This window comes from Thermobia domestica, chromosome 8 (assembly GCF_964235325.1).
Source record: "Thermobia domestica chromosome 8, izTheDome1.hap1.1, whole genome shotgun sequence".
Taxonomy (NCBI): domain Eukaryota; kingdom Metazoa; phylum Arthropoda; class Insecta; order Zygentoma; family Lepismatidae; genus Thermobia; species Thermobia domestica.
Genome location: NC_137461.1, coordinates 38618830 through 38638798, shown reverse-complemented (window position 1 = coordinate 38638798; position 19969 = coordinate 38618830).

Genomic DNA, 19969 nt, shown 5'->3' with positions numbered 1-19969 from the left:
GTTACCAATTAAGTGTTCCTAATCTAGAACTTATTTCGTTACATTAAATTCAAAAATTGTCTCTATAATGAAACAAGCTTTTTCAATTTTCAGGAAGTCAATAACTATTGAAATTTCTAATTTACTTTTTCAGCACGCAATATTACCCTGCGTTCTGAAGTGTTGCTTCAGTTTAGAATTACTACGGAACTACTTACTAGAAAAGTGAACTTTCTTTTCTATCGTTAATTTCAATATATATATATATATATATATATATATATATATATATATATATATATATATATATAATCTTTTAATTACTATTACTTCTGTTTTCTAGTTAATGCACTCTTAGGATTAGTCAATTTCTACATTCTTTTCCATAACCACAGTTATTTTAAATAGTATAAGTTGTATTGTATTATAGAATTATCACATGCAGTATTTTTTACAATTGAGAAAAATTTTTGCTCTTTAATTCTTCAGTTTCACGAACAGTACGATTCTATCTGATTAAAAACCCATTTATACCAACTTTCATTGGTTACAAATAAACCAATTGAATTGAATAAGTAGCAGATAATTTAATTTCATTAAGTGACTTCTTGGTTAAGTGTCCTGTTTAAAAGAAGGAAGTACTTTGGATAATGTAATATTATTAACTGAATCATCCAATTCCAAAATATCTCTCGTCCACTTTTTTGGAATATTTATTTGTATTTTCTCTAATTTGTTAATACCTAGCTAATTTATTCTATTTAATATGTTAAGGTATTTCATAGTTTGTCTTTTACAAAATTTAGTTTTCTTATTTAAATAATATTAGGGTAATATTAGGGTAATATTCGCTAATTAATTTTCTTCCATTTAAAAGCTGTTTTAAATATGGCCCTAAATATTGCAACTCAGAATAGCAGAGAGGAGGCAAACCAGATAGCTTTCTCTCATTGTCTGTCCCCTACTACGTCCCATACGCGAACTTTGGGTTGTCCCCTGAGATAAAGAAACGATGGAATGAATATTGACAGCAGATGAGAGCAAAGTATGTTTTCTCTCTCTTCATAGATCTTAAAGATTTTATTGATTCTACATAAAGATGTCCGCGAATAGTTACCTGCAGAGGCATATTACAGCTAGCGACGTACGAAAATTTCAGAAAATCTATCTATGTTGCTGTCAATTAAGGGAAGTGCTAATCTTATAAAAGTAGTTTTGAACTGTATAATGTATAGTAAACTTGCTTACTTGTCGCATAAACTGACAAAAGTTTACATAGATATCAAAGAGGATTTACCCTGTTGTAATGTATTGTTATAGAACTTTGGTTCGAATCTTACTAGTGCAATGGTATTATATTGTATAAAAGTAATGTAACTTAATTCTATTTACATCATTTATTGTATTTGTTAAAATTTTATTGTCTTGCAAAAGATCCAGAAAGAAATTATGCCATGAAGTTCATTCACGCTATTTACGATTCTTAAGTTTTTGTTATGAAACAAGATACTGCAAGCTAGTAAAATTACATCAAGAAAGAGGGCCGTGGTGGCTCAGTGGTAGAGCGTTCACACCTGGTGCTAGGGGTCCCGGGCTCGATCCCAGACCCCGCCAAGTGAAATTTGTGGTGGACAAACACCGTGTGCGTGGGTTTTCTCGGGGTTCTCTCTTTTCCTCCCACTTCCTTCATTCTACCATTTCATTCATTACTCATCATCACCGTCTCCTTTAACCTAACCGGCATAACCGTGGGACGTAAAACTCAAAGATTTAATTTCATTTTTTACATTAAGAAAACTTACATAATGAGACTGTTAGATAACTACTGTTAAATCAGCACTTTATCCTCAAAATTGTATCAGCGAATGTTCGTAATATTGTAAAATCTTTGTATTCATCTTTTCAGTAACTTCCTGGATTGGCAAAATTCAAAATGTTCTGAAAATTTTAAAGATATTTTGTCAGTAGAATGTCCTTTCTCAACCAAGGTCCACGTGTCTGCTGAGATCGGTGTCATCTAGAAGATTCTTTGGAAATCTGCAATTTCATGTTTCCTTCAAAATTAGAGGAGTAATATAGAAGACATTCACGGAGAAGAACGAGAGACGCGGTCTTAGACGTTAACCGAGTCGCGTTAATAGAAACGTTAAGCTGTTAAATAAGTCACTTTCCTGAAGTATTACGAGTTTCAAAGTGTCAAACTTACAAATCATTATTACGCTATTCTCCAAGTTTGACTAAAGTTTAAAGTATCCGCGATAAGATTTTCGGTTATGCGTTTCGATTGCTAAGTTTGATATCTTCAGGGACATTTTATATCAACTGAAAAAAGAACTGCGATGGGAAGTCTTTTTTGCGGCAAGGGACCAGCAGTACACAAGGTATGACATTATTATTTTGGCCAAGTTGCATTATTATTATTATTCATCACGAATCCCAGATAGTTAAATCATGACCAATCTGAGTTTTTAAATACCTTAATCTGTATCAACCTGTTCCAATAAACTAAATTTGCATGAACAGGAAGTCTTTATTATCTTTAGAAACAGCTTCTATAATTCTCACTCTAATCAAGTAAGGTTTGCTATTCGTACAATTTTTGCTCATGTTTCAGGAGCATATTAGAGAGAGAAATTTCAGATATTTCTCTAGTTTCGTCTGGTCTCTACTCAAAACGCTACGATCCCCATACATGGATAGAATTAGAGTAGGGCCAGCGAACAGTGTAGCGAGCTACAAAATAGTTAATAGATGTGAAAGAAGAAAACAACCGAGAACTGCTTTTCGGTATATTGTATCGTTTTTGCTCTACGAAAATCAATATTGAAATCGGAAATAGTAGTAAATTTCTTCTACCAGTTGCGATTTTCAATAGAGAGATAGGGATGGAGATGGTATATTTTATAGAGACGTTGAATCAATTTCCTAAAACCTCTCGTCGCTAGCTATTATAGTTTTTGATTTATGGCCTGTAAGTGGCCGATCTCTACCACTTCCGATTTATATAGAAGATTGACGGAGGAGATGAACCTGTTCTTACGACGCTAGGCCAGTGTTGAATTCAGACATTTTCACCCGGGGGGAAATGTCAACTCCTCGGGGGGAGTTGTTTCTCTGTATTTTTTGCAAAAAAGCAGCATATTTAACAATTCCATTCACATCTTACCTAATATTGAGACTAATTGCTGATAAATATTCAATGTGAGATTATAATTTAAAAAAAACAATCGTTTAATTTTATCTAAAACATTAAATAAAGACTGGCAAAAATATTTTAGACTAAACTTTAACTGCTATTTACAGTAGCTATTTTTCTTATTATTTCCTATATTCACTAGTTACTGTTTGTTACTAATGTAGAAGTTTTTAAAGAGATTTAAATTAACTCAAATATTTTTTGTCCTAAAACAAACATACCTAGGAATATCTTAAGAAAAAGTTATCATTCTTTCTCACACTTCTGATTCTAAATCAAGCGTATTAGCCTTGGTTTCTTCACTGCATACACATCAATAGTTTAGTTTATGTGAAATCTTCAGTAGGATTAGTGCCGTGTCGTGGAAAATCAGCGCTTGGCGCGAGAGTATACGACGGTATCCCCGTATATATGAGTGAGGTCGACAGACCAGCCGCGAAAGGTGAGAAAATTTTAAAAAGTAAACCCTGCTTTTCCTTGATTTTGAGCACTTTTTATTACTTTCTTTCCTTTCATTTTATATATGTACACATGTGTTTCATTCCTCTGTTTTTCTTTTTCTTTTTCCCTCCCGAATTTTGCGCCACTTACTTCGGCGCCCGGGGCCGCCGCCCCGCTTGCCCCTCCCCCATGGCAAGGCACTGAGAAGGATCTTCATCACCTTCAATGGCAATCTTTCACTTATATACTACTGTCATATTGATAAATTCTATATAAATCTCTTACCCAGGAGGGATAACTGTTCCTCCCTGTTCCCTCTAAATGACACCCTCTGAATCTTACCCTGTAATTGAATTATTTTTAGTTAAAGAAAGGTGTGTTTACTTTAACAATCGTAAAACACATTTACGTCTGTTACTTCCGATGCGAGAAATGGGATTTAGGCGCTCTATTTCAAATAATGCAGGCACTGTACATTTTCAAGAACTGAAGTCTGCTGACATCAGAGATCATATGGAATGATCGAAAGGTCTTCCCTATCTTTCCTTTCCTATCTCAATCTGTGCTAGTGCTACCTACTATATATAATATAGGGCGAGAGTATAGTACCTACTAAAATACAAACCTTTCTTCAATAGTTAACAATTTCATGTTCTGCCAAACTCGCTCATAGCGTTAAGAACTGCAAGTTTTATTGACTATTTGGTATTCTATCTTAGATGTTACATGTTTAATATTTATATAGAATGGGTCTGCGTCATTTATATGTATATTGAGAGATCGGATTTCGTCTGCACGTGCACGGAAAGAAAGCAAATAATTGGGTGAAGTATTTTCTACATTTTGTGACTGTTATTTTCTACATTTTTTGATTTTTTCTACATTTTAGATTCCCCCCGGGCTACCACCTGGATTCAACCCCGCGCTAGGCAGATTCCGGAAAACCCTTCTCGATATCTCTTACCAGCAAGAATGATATCTATTTCGTTCAGATAGTTTTCCCATGAGACGAGATAAGACGAGAAGTAAGATTTTCTCTTATCATCTCCTAAATTTAATAGGTTTCGTCTCGTGTCTATCCTCGAAGACTCTCTTCATTCTTGACCCGAAATGTTATTGTTCCGTTAATTTATGTAAAAAAAAAAAAAAAATAATAATAATAATAATAATAATAATAAAACTAGATGGCCCTAATATTTTTATTAATTTCATCTGGAAGTTATCACAACCGTTCCGCGTCATGATTTGGCTACGAATAGTGTGATATAGCAGCATTTAAATCAAACTTATTATTGGAGTAAATGGTGTAATGACTTGCATATTTTAGACGTAAATAAATGCTCTTCATTGCTTTCGCCCCATCATTTTACCACTTTGTAGATTTTTACATTTGAATCTAAAACAGTGTTTCAGATCGAAGACTGTATGTTGACCCCAGTACTTGAGAATTTATGTTGCCCAATTTCTCGTCTGGAAACCGAGACGATAATTGTTGTGTTTGTTGCCTCGTCTCGAATTCATAAAAGGTACATCTCGTGTGGTCTTCGAGATTATAATCAAGACGAGATAAGAAATTTGTGGTCTCGTGGACAATACTACGTTCAGAATTGGATGAACTAGTGGACTTGCGTAGGAGTGCGTTTTGGGGAGCAGGTGAGTTAGTAACGCTGGGTATACGCGTAAACTAGATATTTCTCCAATCATTATGTGAACTAGAAATAACAAAATATACATTTCGAATTGCCAAAATATGAATACATCACGAATATCGATAAATATCCACTTTCTGTTTTTCTTACGACGCCACAGTAAAATATTTTCCAGTATAAATTGCCAAGGCGCTTGTAGAAATGTCAGCTTCAAATGCAAATTAACAAGTATCTCTGACAATCCTTTACGAGTTCGTTCGTCAATACGACTACAAATACTAACATGATACGTGTTTTTATTTCTGTGATAATACAGGTTTGAACATCCTATAAGGCATTTCTACTTACGGGTTAAGTACTGTATTGCCGGACCAATTTTAGGAAATTTACCGGGTCAATTGGAGAATTTATTTAAGTTTCTGAGGAAGCATGAGTGAAATTCAGGTAATAGAAATAGTAAAAGTTAAGAGAGTGGTTGTATTTGTGGGTTGTTTGGGATGTAAGCGCCACTATATGTGCAGGCGGATGGACTATTTCGCGGAAAGGTACATATGTTTTACTATACGGACCCATAGATTGTAAAATGTACAGAAAAATTTGAGCAAGTCTTTAATTTCCCCCTTTCATGTCGAGAACAAACCCAAGCCACCGCTGCGGGGCTTCTAACCCGTTCTTACTACTACAATTACTACTTGTACTCCTACTACTCCTTCTGCTCCTACTACTACTTATAATATGGATCCGTATAGCAAAACTGCACGCCTAATAACGCAATCTATCGTAACTTAATGTAATCCAATCAAATATAACCGAATGCACTACATTTTCGTGCTTTTTACGAGTTTCAAATTGGTCCGGCGATACAGCACTAATGCCCTACTTACAGTATAATTTCAATTCAAATGTTATCAAAACCAGAACCAGTGGCGTATTTAGGATCTTGTTTCGGAGGGGGAGGCTTGAGGGGGGGCTTGAGTCCAATCGCCTCCTAAATGCGTCATTGAACAAAACATATTTGTTATAATTATTAGTGCATAAATGTAAATTACCCTTCATAATATTACTAAATATTTATGCTCATTGCATTGTTCACGTAGAACAATATCATGGTGATGGAGCAAACTTTTCAGTGCTGTATCTAAGTTATAGGAGCTCCAAGTTACCCTCTTACGTAAATAAGTTCTTAGTTCCGACTCTGCAATGAAATATATGAAACAGGGGAGTTGCCGAAAGACTTCCTGAGGACGATCATGATACCGATTGCTGAGAAATCGAACCCAAAGAGATGTGAAGATTATAGAACTATTAGTCTCATATCTCATGCAGCTAAAATTCTGCTCCAAATACTGAACAGAAGGTTGTATGGAAGAACAAATGAAGAAGTTGAGGAGGAGCAGTTCGGGTTCAGAAGAGGCAAGAGCACAAGAGATGCTATTGGATTATTAAGGCGATCAGTGAAAGATTTATAGAATAAGGAAAAGAGGTGTATTGATCTAGAAAAGGCTATTGACCGAGTGAATTGGGAATTGTTGTTGGGAGTTCTAAAGAAGATAGGGTGGGAATGGAAAGATCGAAGAGTCATAAGAAACTTATATATGAATCAACAAGTAAGTGTTAGGAAAGGGGAGGAACTGACAAAGAAGAGTGCAATTGGAAAGGGAGTTCGCCAAGGACGCTGTCTCTCGCCAACATTATTTAATATCTATTTAGAAGAGATAGTGAAAAAAAAACTTATATGATGTAGACATGATTTCGGTAGGAGGTAGAATGATTAGGTGTATAAGATTTGCAAACAATATGGCGCTTGTTCCAGAATCTGAAAAGAAAATCGATAGGAGTTTGAAAACTTGAAAAAGGACTTTCAAGAACATGTAATGAAAATAAATGTTGGAAAGACAAAAGCTATGGTGATTGCAACGAAGTGATCTGCGTTAAATATAAAATTGGAAGGGGAGAAAATAAAAAAGTGAATAGTTTGCGATATCTGGGTAGTATTTTTAGTAATGATATGAAGTGCGAAGGTGAAATAAAAGCAAGAAAACGAATGGCGAAGGAAGCCTTTAGGAGGAAGAAAAGTTTGTTGAAAAAGAGTTGAGAAAAAGACTTATAAAATGATTCGTATGGAGTGTTTTATTGTATGGGACGGAAACATGGATATTACGTAAAAGTGATGAAAAACGACTTTAAGCCTTGAAAATGTGGGTGAGGAGAAGAATGGAAGGAATTAGTTGGGTCGAGCGGAAAACGAAAGAGAGGGTGTTAGAAATAGTGAGGAAGGAAATAACTCTTTTAGGTATTATTGAGAAGAGAAACTGGTTAGGACATTGTCTGAGAAGAAACTGTATCATGAGGGACGTGCTAGAGGGTATGGTGGCAGGAAAGAGAGGGAGAGGGCGAAGGAGGCTACGATACAGAAAGAGACGATATAAAAACAGAAAGATCATACGTTAAGACGAAGAGGTTTACGGAAGAACGTAGAGCATGGAAACTTCTCAGCTACGGCAAATGACCTACCTATAATGGTAGAATACCTATGGTGATGATTGTCTTTTATTTATAATTATTATTTTCCAAGTGTACAGTGAATATTTTAAATGTATATTTTAAACATTCTATACAGAAGAAATCGCTAATGGAATGTTTGATACCACGAGATTTTAGATGGCTAAGTTTTATCTCGCGAGCTTTTGGCCAGGGTAGATTTCGCTCGGCAAGATTTCGGCTATTCGAGATTTTCTTCAGTGAGGTTTTCACCAGGTGAGATTGTGAGCCGCGAGATTTTGTTGGAGATGTTTCGCCTGCAAATCATCAACCGATCAAGTAATGACTCGGTTGTGATGGATGGTCAACTACAAAATAGAAGTACACACGAATGTGGATATATGGACTAATATAGTTTCCTGTCTATATATTTTTATTGATTCCGTACGATTTGTAAAAATTCCAATTTGCGACAAGCTCATGTATCGGCTAAATTTGATTGAGAGTTTGGTAGATTCCAGTTTGCGACCAACCGGTCTTTGGTTCTTTAAATGAATCAGGAGAATAGAAATGATCACGTTTCCAGGTGCCTTTCCCTAAAATCATGTAGTATTGTGAACTACGGGAAACAAGGATAAATGTATCTTTGTTCAAAAGTGACGTAATTGTAGATTCCTAAGATGTAACGTAACTTTGGTCAGCAAACTGACTCAAAATACTATATAACACCACACATAATTTTTTTTAAAGTTTTACTTTTTAAACTTACATTTCCTACTATTGAAAACAAAATATTGATGATAATGCTTTTATTTTTGCGTTATTTCTGACGTGTCTCCTTTTTACACCGCGCAAGAATCAAGATTTACGATCAAAAATAGTTGCAATAGGAAAATAGGGAAAGTGCACGCTGTTTGTCAAGGCTTGTTATAAAATACAAGTAAAAACATGTGTAAGTATATAAGATTGTCTCATTTCTGACAGCAGCTAGTGTTACCTCCGGCAACTCTTTGTTCTTCCGAATCATATGATCAGATTGTCAACTAACATAACTTCAAAGATATGAATTCTTCACTTTATTAGATGAAATATCTTTTCTCATTTCATAATTTGTTTCCCTCCTTTAAAAACTTTTTGAAGATCATTGAGGAACAATGGTGTGAATGGATCAGGTTTCTGCATCTCCACGAACAGGGAAAGAAACCCTGCCTATGTTCTTTCCAGCGTTGTCAAATTTACTTGTAAAAAAGTATATTAATGAACTATAAAAGCTAGTTTAAAAATAAAAAAAGTTAACAGTATTACTATGGGTTAACATCTGGAGAAATTTTGACTGAATTAGACAAATAGTTTTCATAACTAGCTGAACCTGCGCTCTTTACACAGCACATCATTCATATATGAGCATAAATCTCCTTGTTATTCCTCACATCTGTGCATGTCCCTTTGCAGACACAAGTGAAATAAGTCTCGGTAAAAATCGGCAAGAGATAACGTAAAGGGGAGTTTTTTCAATTACTTTTTCAATATCTCGTACCGTTTGCAAGATTTGAGCCTACTTCCGGTTGGAGTTTTTAATTGATGTATGATTTGTGTTTTCTTTCTTCTTGCATGTAGTATGTAATAAGAAAAATACGTAAACTAAGTAACTCTATGGCCTATGGAACCCGGAGGTTCAATGCCGCGTTCACAAAAGCTCTCCACTTAATTCTATCCTTAGCCAATTGGATCCAGTTTCTACTTTGTATTCCTATTTCTGCGAGATCCATCTTAATATTGTCCTCCCATCTGCTCCTAGGTCTTCCTAGTGGTTGTTTTCCGGCTGGTCTTCCAGTTAAGATTTTGAAAGCATTCCTTCTTTCTTCCATCCTGGCAACATGATCTGCCCACCTGAGCCTTCAGAATTGATGACTCTAACAATGTTGGATAAACCGTATAAATTATGTAGTTTCTCGTTATGAAGATTCCGCCATTTCCTATTCCCCTTTCTCTTGGGTCCGAATATTCGTCTCAGGATCTTGTTCTCAAATACTTTCAATCTATGCTCTTCGTTCCGAGTAAGAGACCATATTTCACAACCATACAAACAACAGGCATGATTATCGTTTTATAGATTTTAAAATAAGCTAATACATTACACATACAATCAATTATAATGTCAGTGATATAATTTGTTCATTGGGCAAAACACTCCAAACATTAAAGATTCAACTTAGACTGGAGAAATGGTTATCCTTCGTTTTTCATTATAATTGGGCCATGAAACAAACACCTGAGAGATATGCAGCCCCTATATACAATTATAGGGTGTTGGAATGTATAATAGGTTGGATATGATGCTTAAGTTCTTTTTTAATTTTAACACTTCCAGTGTACTCGTAAAAATGTAATAAATAAATAATGGCCGTGGTTCTTAAATATTGAGTTCGAACTGGACAATCTACGCAAATTTTGCAATTGATCAGTGAAAACGTCATCTTTCTAGAGCCTGTAGTTTTCGAGAGCTCACTGTCGAAAGGATTTGCCACAAACATATAAACGTCCACAAACGTATAGTTTAAAACATAGCACAATTTATTTGCATTTATTTCGGAGAAGGCTTATTAAAATGCAAAGGCTTTGAACAATAATTTAAAAGGATAAACTTTGTGAAAAATCTCTTTAAGTAATTTATTTAAAATACACCTTTTTAAAATATTTGTCTTTGTTATAAACCTGAAATCACAAATAACCGTAAATCAAAGGTGTGAAAGCTAAAGTTATAGGTTAGAGCTCAGTCGCTCCCAATTGCTATTGGAGCATTTTAATAGATAGATAGATAGATACTTTGAAAAGAAGTTCACCATGTTATCGTATAGGGATTTATGATCTCAGCTGAAAACGTTACACACGGCCTTAAGTAATATCTAGTTTCGTAAGGTTTCATCATTTGGGAAACTCCTAGTCCAGGAAAATTAGAAGAAAAATGGCAAAATTCTAAAAATATCCCTTGTCAATACATAAAGAACTGAGTAGTACAAATAAGAACGAGACGTGGCTCTTGACTATTCCAGTGCGACCTGACGAGCATTCTTTGCAAAACTTGGGCTTAAATGTAATCGGTAATGTCATCCATCACCTTAGCGACCTCGAAAACTATGAATTCAAAGCTAATTACGACTATTTTCGGCAATTTATATTTTACCATCTCTTATTCTCCATAAAGATAAGGCTGAACTTGGAATTGAAACGGAACTGGCAATATCACTATTCACCTCAGGACTCCCTAAACCTATGGCTTCAGCACCAATATAATTTCTTCGAGATTATTTTTACATTACTCCTTTCCCACTCTCGTTGGTACTAGGAACGCCTTACCCACATAACGAACAATATTCGAGTCAGAAGATAACTCATAAAGTTTTATTTTTTTTAATTGTCTAGGTGACACTGATTTGACGAACAAAGTCGATGCTACAGAAGTAAGCTCAGTGTGTACTTTGGTTCATAGAGACCGATACCCAAGAGTAACGAAACTTTCGGACACAGATGGAAGGGAACTGAGCTGGCATACGTCATTTATGAAAACAGATAGTGTTCTCCATAAACAGCTGGTCACTATCTGTTTCAGATGCCAACGTGAACAATTTACGATAGTCGTTTGCAAGGAGTCCGACAAAATTAGTGCGTATGGCGGCCAGAGTTGGGAATGCCATGATCAACAATGCAGAGCCTTACATAAAATATTACATCTTTATTTATAGATGGTCCACAAGGACCTTCAGAAACTGAAGTCTAATATACGTGACACGAGATAATCGAATCCTTAACTTAATTTACATGACATTTTTAAAAATTAATTTTGCAACGTATTACATATAGAATGAAACAGTTTTACAAAGAGTAGAGTAATTAGGATCGTTTTAGAGGCCAATAAGTACCCCTTAAAATTTTGAAGGGTCATTAGTGTTTAATGCAGTTTGAAAAATATAATACACAATATAATACACAATAATATAACAACGAATATAATAACGAAAAATATAATACACAATAATTTTATATTGTGTAATAACGAAAAATATAATACACAATAATTTTATATTGAACGGCCGTGGCTGAGTTGGTATATCATTGACTTCGCATTAGATTCAGGTATAGTGTTAGAGATCTATTATATACGAGGTAGATCTACATCGTGTGTTCTAAAACTTGCGCCACCGTTCAATGTAGGGTTCTAGTAAAAATAAAAGGAAGACGAAAATATCATTTGACTTTTTTAACTTCTGGGTCCTTGTGAACCGTATAGATTCTAGTAATGATATGAGAGTGTGACAACATCGCACGGCAGTTGGCAAAAATGAGGTGTTTAACTGTAAGGTATTTCCATTGCTTGGTGCTAGTACGAGTAAGTATGTGATCAAACGTCATGTTCACCAGGCGATCCATGTTCAAACCAGATTTCTGGACACTTTTCTGTTATTCTAACAGTGTGTTTCATTCAAGTATCTCTCACATGTATGTAGACACTATTTGGTATCTACAGACACAATGTTCTAATCTACCAACACTGTGTTCTAACCAGGACTCATGTGCACTGGAGGTGTGGCTTCATGCAAGGAACTCGCATACTATACATAAGTATGTAACTTATTTGTGTATTGTAAAACATTTCTACAATATATCTACTTAGTAACACAAATTAAACACGCTCATAAAAGCGAATTTTTTATTTATCACTTTGCACATTATTTCTACTTCATTTCATTGTTTTTGTTCATTGTTTCGGTGTAAAAGAAAACCAAAATCAAACATTGGTGTTGAAAATCGAGAAAGAAAAGCCGATTTTGGAAACCGGAAACTAATTCCGGTTTTGTAAACCCAAAATCGATCTTTTTTTAAAATTTCAACTTTTACAAAAATCGTTGTTTGGTTTTTCGAAAAATGTATTTCAAAAACACAAGTCTTGATGCAGTAGTGGATAGTATAATCTTGAATGGCAGATTTTATGGGCTTAACTTCATTGATCTCGGTTTGTCTGCAGTACCAAACAAAATATACTGAATTTAATTTTTTCAATGGTGGTACAAAATGATTTGAACTACAGTTAAGTTACAAAGTTAAATTTTGAACTCGTTTACATGATGGTTCATTTATACTTCGTTGGCGCTCAAAGTTGAAAATATATTTCGAACAATTTGTCTTTGATTGTGCAAAGTAGTAGGGTGGAGGTTGTATGACCGGCCGTTATGTACACACTGTAGGCCATGACAACGATGAAAGACGCGGTGTACAGTGGACAGTGCCAGATTTAACTCTCTGCCATGTTAAGTTGGGGCCGGTAGATTATGCTGGGTTATTAGCCGACCAATCCCACAACGCACCTTAATTGACATTTTCATTGATAACCTCGCACTTGCCCCGTTTTTGTGTTTGTCTGGCTACAACATCTGGCCTGGCCAATGTAAAGTACTTAACTCACACTATTTCAATATTTAGTATCGAAGAATATACCATGAGAAGTACCCTTCTCAATATCGGCTCACTTTCATTTCTTTGCTGGTTTTGATGTTTCTGGCTCAATGAAAGGCAATACCAGCGTTTTTAAATCGATGAGATATAAACGGTCAATCTTCCACTATTGTGTGAAGTGCGTCAAAGGAGGTCTGAGGAGACCTAATCCTACTGCATCAACTGTAAGATAATTCTGCTAGGACTGAAAGAGCTCTTCGCTACTGGAAAAGATTCCCCCTACAGATGCAAAACGTGCTATCAAATAACACGTTCCAATACCGCTTTATATTGCTTTTGCACCTGCAGACACAACTTCCCGAAAGTTTGTTTGAACGCAAACAAATAACTTTTCCACCTAAGCAGTCCAGAGAAACCAAGACTGTTTGACTAAAAGACTTCGATTCGAGTATTTTCTACCTAATCATTGCAGCTAACATCCATAGATGGAGCTAAATCAAGCTTGAAAAGCTAGAAAGACCATACTAGTGCAGGATTTAGTGATCTCAATGCTTAAGCGATTTCAGCCGTTCTTTTGTATCTTTGATTGCATGGAGTTGAGACTTGAGAAGGAGAAAGTTGCGCTACAATTTCTGTCAGTGACGTTCTCTAGCACTCTTAGCCACTTGCTTCTCCACGATGGTTAAGACTACATATTAGCCTAGCGTTTCAAGAGAACGTAGTAGTACAAAGTTTAAGAGTGTGACTTTGCTGGGTTATTATTAAAAAAAATATTAATCACATGAAGCTTCTTGCATAAGCGAAATAATTATTATATTTTCATATATCGCTATGTTCCGTATTTGAACATTTCTCTAGCCCAGTGTTGTTCCAGCAAAACGTAGTATTTACGAAAAAATACATCTTAGTGCCCGAGAGCTGGTGTACCAAGGGAATTTATATACCCCTCAAATTCTCAATAATTTGAAATGTTTCAACGGAAAATCATATCATATCAAAGGATACATCAAAGAAACACTCCGACAAAGGGGTAATAATACGAATTCTCAATAATTTGAAATGTTTGAAAGCAGCATCATATTATATCAAAGTATACATCAGAGAAACAATCCTACGTGGGGATAATAATACCCTAGGGAATTATTAGTCCATAGGAATTCTCAATAATTTGATATATCTGATCGCAAAATCATATCATATCAAATGATGCATCAAAGAAATATTTCGACAAGGTGGTAATAATATCCTAGGGAGTTATTACTCAGCTACGAATTCTCAATAATTTGAAATGTTGTAGATAAAATCATACTAAATCAAAAGCTATATCAAAGAAACACCTCGACGACGGTATAATAATACCCTACGGAATTATCACCTTGAATTCCCATTAATTTTGGTTCTATTTAATTGTAATGCGACAATTTCAAATTTGAATTTTAAGTAACTCAGAATTTTGAACAATTTTGGTCTATTTTTGTCCAACCAAGATAAACAATTGTACCATTCAAATAAACAAGGAAAGTTCATTTCAAACTTTGGTCACTTCGATTACTTGTAAAGATGATATCTTTAAAGTTGAAATTTAACTAGCTCAGAATTTTGTACCACTTTTGTACCAGTAAAATTGTGTGTGTTTATATGCGTGTGTAAACGATTCAAGTTGAGAACCTCCTCCTCATTGATCTCGATTAAAAATCTGTATATTAGCTCAGAAGATCATAGACGTGACTCGCTGTTTATATGAAGGAATTAAAGATGCTATAGCTGAGCTGATTTCAGTGTTAAGAACCTAACCACAAATCACGGCACAACACACATTCACATCTTGATGTAATTTAATGCATCGGTAACCAACTATACTATATTCTTTCGTTTCGTTCTATAAATCCCAAAACCCTAATTCCTTCAAAGGTGCCTAAATTTTTGGGAACGAATACTTTTCCCGTATTATTAAAAAGAAAATATAAATTATTTCCTAATATTAACGAATTTTTCAATAATGTATCCGACTTACCCTTAAAAAATTAATTTCCCTGCTTCTCCCTAATTTTCGAAGATCTCCATAATACTAGTACAATGTTCTGAGCAGGCCAAAGTTTAAGTTTCAGGATGTTACACTACAACTAAAGGGTCCCCCAAAAATTTTTGGAGTGGCCTTCCTTCGTTTACTTAAAAGGTACATTTCTCCTCTTAGTAGTACAGAAAGGTACAGAAGAAGTAGACAGTTCTGAGCTAGTTAAATTTCGAATTTGAAGATACCGCACTACCACTAAATTAAGCCAGAAATTTTAAAGTAACTCTCCCATGTTTATTTGATTGCTATAAAATTTCATCTTGGTTGTACAAAAAAAGTACAAAAATAGTTCAAAATTCCAAAATAGTTAAAATTTAAATTTGAAGCTGTAGCACTAAAACTAAATGGACACTCCAAATTTTGAAATGACCGCCCCTCGGTTATTTGAATGGCACCGAAGAAACGTTGGATAAAAAGTAAAAAAAAAAATAGTAGAAAATTCTGAGCTACTTAAATTTCGAATTTGATGTCGCACTACAAGTAATCGAAGTGGGTCAAATTTTGAATTGGCTCTCTTTTGTCTATTTGAATGGAACAAATTTTGTTTCGTAGTGGTACACAGAAATTGGACTAAACTCTGTGCTTGTTAAATTCAAATTTTAAAAAATTGCACTACAAGGCGATCGAGCTGGCCAAATATTTAAATGGGGCTTTTCTGTTAATTTAAATGGTTGAATTTTTTTCTTGGTTTGACAAAAATGGACAAAAATTGGACAAAATTTTAGGTACTTAAAGTTCAAATTTGATGTAATACTACAACTGGATGGACCGTAGATTATTGGAAATTCGAGGGGGAAATAATTCCCTATGGTAATTGTACCCGCTGGATGTTTCTTTGATGGAGCTTTTGATATGATGTGATTTCCGTTCAAACATTTAAAATTATTGGGAATTCGAGGGGATAGTAATTTCCTGGGGTACTATTAATCCCCTCGTCGGAGTTTTTCTTTCATTAACCTTTTCATGTGGTATGATTTTGCGTTCAAACATTTTAAATTACTGGGAATTCGTAAGGGAGTAATAATTCCTTAGGGTATTATTACCTTTCTCGTTAAAGAGTTTCTCTGATGTATCCTTTGATATGCCATGATTTTTCGTTCAAACATTTCAAATTATTGAAACTTCGTAGTGGGTAATAATTCCCTAGCTTAATTTCAACCTTTTTGGAGTGTTTCTTTGATATATCCTTTGAGGCGATATGATGTTCCGGTCAAACATTTCAAATTATTGAGAATTTTAGGAGGTAATAATTTCCTAGGATATTATTACCCCTCTCATCGGAGTGTTTCTCTGAGGTATCTTTTGATATGATATGATTTTCCGTTCAAGCATTTCAAATTATTGAGAATTCGAGGGTGCTAATAATTCCCTAGTGTATTATTACACCGTTGTCGGTGTGCTTCTTTGATGAATCCTTTGATTTGGTATGGTTTTCTGTTGAAACGTTACAAATTATTGAGAGTTTCTAGGCATAGATTCATATACAGATATTTTGTTGTTATTAAATTTCAAAATTATTAAAGAATTTCATTTCTTTTTCTTAAGTTTCTACCGAAATCAGCATTCTCACTTTAGTTCATGAACCCACGAAGGGAGATGATCTTTTCAGTCTTGGTAGACCACTGTCTAAAGGCAGAATATGACATTTTTGTCTCACAAAAGAATAAGGTGTTAACCTGATATTATCTCCTCTAGTGGTGGTGGCTCATGGTGACTACTAGTTATCTAAGAGCCTCCCACTCTCAATATCAGAAGCCTTCACCAATTCTCTTCCACACACACTCCAAGGTAGCGTTAAACACCGTTCATGTGTTGTGTGAGTCATGAATCATAATCAATCTCCATGTGTTGTGTGTTTAATGCTGTTATTCTAACGTCAACTCACCGCCACTCACCATATGTTGTTGACATGAAACTAACAAGGGAACATCTCATATTGATAGTAGCATTGTCCAATCAAACAATGTCCAATCGATAAAAGAGTGAAGAAAAGTAAGAAATCCAAAGTTTTACGGGCCGACACCCAACACAGAAGATACAGAGGAAAGAATGATCTAGAATCATGTGATGATAACAATGCAAAAGATACACTGACACAGAAAGAACTTCAAAATGATTAAAGTAATCAAAATTACATTTGCACAACAGTATAGTAAGCATTGTATCCACAGACAGGCTCAATAACATCATATGCAATGCAGTGTTGTCAACTGAGCACAAAATTAAGTTTTGTTAAATGGCACGGAATACAAATTATAACATCTGAAAAATCTAATTATGAGTAAACCCATACCTGTGAAGTCTTGATGTTGACAAGTTTGAGGATAGGCCTATATGAATTCCTATATGAACATTGCATGTAGAACAGTACATACAGTACACGATTCGAACTAGTTATAACCAAAATATGAGGCCACAAACAAGAATATAATCACTGAAGTACGAAAATAATGGACGAAGCACAGTGCTAATTTTCTAGATGTTATAATTTGTGTTCCGTCCCATTTAACAAAACTTCATTTTGTGCTAAGTTGGCAACACTGTGGCAGTGTATCTTTTGTATTGCTATCTTTACATGATTCTAGATTCTTCTTTCCTCTGTATCTCCTGTGTTTTTTGGTGTTGGCCAGTAAAACTGTTTTTTTTTTTTTTTCACTTTTCTTCGCTCCTCTAACGATTGGGCATTGTTTGATTGGGCAATGCTACTACCAATATAAGATGTTCCCTTATAAGACTGCATGTACGTCGTCATCTTAATGAAAATATTGACTCTCAGAGTAAAACAGAATTTCCATCAGTTCTTAAGCCATCTTCGATTTTACTGAAATTCAATATGTAAGAAGAAGAACTAATGGATATGGAACGGGCGAGACAAGGTTCGCTTTAAACAATGATCTTTCCGATATGGCTTTTTAAATGAAACATTTATGACTTTAGCAAGCATCCTGAGTAACAGAGACCAAAAATTATATACAGGTATTTTCGGGAAACGCATTTTCAATGGACAAACCATCCTTTTCTTTTAATTCTTACACGCTTTTCATAAATGATCAATCGCTACATCTGGCACTTTTCATTGGTTTCTTGCTTCCATTGATTCTAACTTGATTTCTCGGTTGTTACCTTGCGAAATTTCATTACTCTTCCGATAGCAATTTATTTCTTATTCTGTACCCTAAAGCATGAAGTACGTAAGTCCAATTTTGGCGAAAATGAATTAGAACCAATTTTGTATATCTTTCAGGGGTCTGCAATAAAATGGTTGGTTGTCTTTCGTTCTATACTGGTTGATGACGTAATTAACCAAGTAGATAATGTAGTATCTCGAATATGTATTTAGTGCTTAAGTATGTGTTCTTGATATTTTCTGGAAAACAAGGATTTATGATTTACACACTTCATGCTCTCAGATACTATTCCCCGAACTAGAGTTTTTACAGCACTCTTCCTACCATTTTGTTGATGGTCAACGTTGACTGTTGGAAATATGAGTTCCTACCACTAATTTTGAGCCTTTATCCGCACTAACGATCCTGACGTTCGGACGATTGGCTTCATACAAGAAAGTGGGATTCTGATTATAAAAAGCATTAGTTTTACTTACTTCTCTGCAGACCTTGGTTCAAGGGGGGCGCGGTGGCTCAGTGGTAGAGCGCTCACCTCTGGTGCTTGGGGTCCCGGGTTCGATCCCAGCTCCCGCCAAGTGAACTTTGTGGTGGACAAACACCGTGCTCGTGGGTTTTCTCGGGGCTCTCCCGTTTCCTACCACTTTCTTCATTCCACCATTTCATTCATTACTCATCATCACCGTCTCCTTTAGCCTAACCGGCATAACCGTGGGACGTAAAACTCAAAGATTTCATTTCATTTCATTTTTACCTTGGTTCAAAATCTTGTCTTTGTCTTCTCTGGCTATTTAACATGGAATGTATATACAGAACCCTGGGGCAGACATCATTTGACATTATTGCCTGTAGATCTGCCTGTTGCGAATTACATTCACAACCATTAATAATAATACGGTGTATTTCTTTTCCCGGTGAATGGATTTATTTTTCAATCAAGAGGCCTACAATTTCTTTCCGTACGCATTCACAATAAGCAATTCACAATGAAAAAGAAGAAAAACCTTTATTAGACAGTGCGTGCGCTGCATTTGTTCCAGAACGCATCATTGTAAACTGGAGTTAACTCTTGGCAGATTGTTGTAGCCACTCATCGAAAAAAATATTTATATTTAGAATGTAAACTGATAATGACAATTGTATAAAAGTAATTTGCCGTATGTATTTTATTAGTTTTCAAATACTAGAATTGTTCCTATAAATCTTTATTCTAAATCGGTGCACCCTGCATTCTCTGCTTCACACAAATCATAATTATAATTCCACTTCTAGACCAAATTTCTAAACTCTAAATATTCTTTGTTACACATATCAAACAACACATTTGAAACATCCAAGGATCTTATAAAAAAGAGGATCTGCTCATATGTATCTTCATCCTATTTAATCAATGAAGCCAAAAAACAACCTAGCATCGGCACCTCTGATTGGCTACTCTCTTTTCCGACATCGTCTCATTGGCTACTTTCGTTTCCGCCATGATTGTTGGCTCAAAACATTGCGATCGTTTTGGGCGGAGTGAGCAGAGTAGGGGTGGCGAAACTGTGACGTATGGCTTCAAGATTTTGTTGTA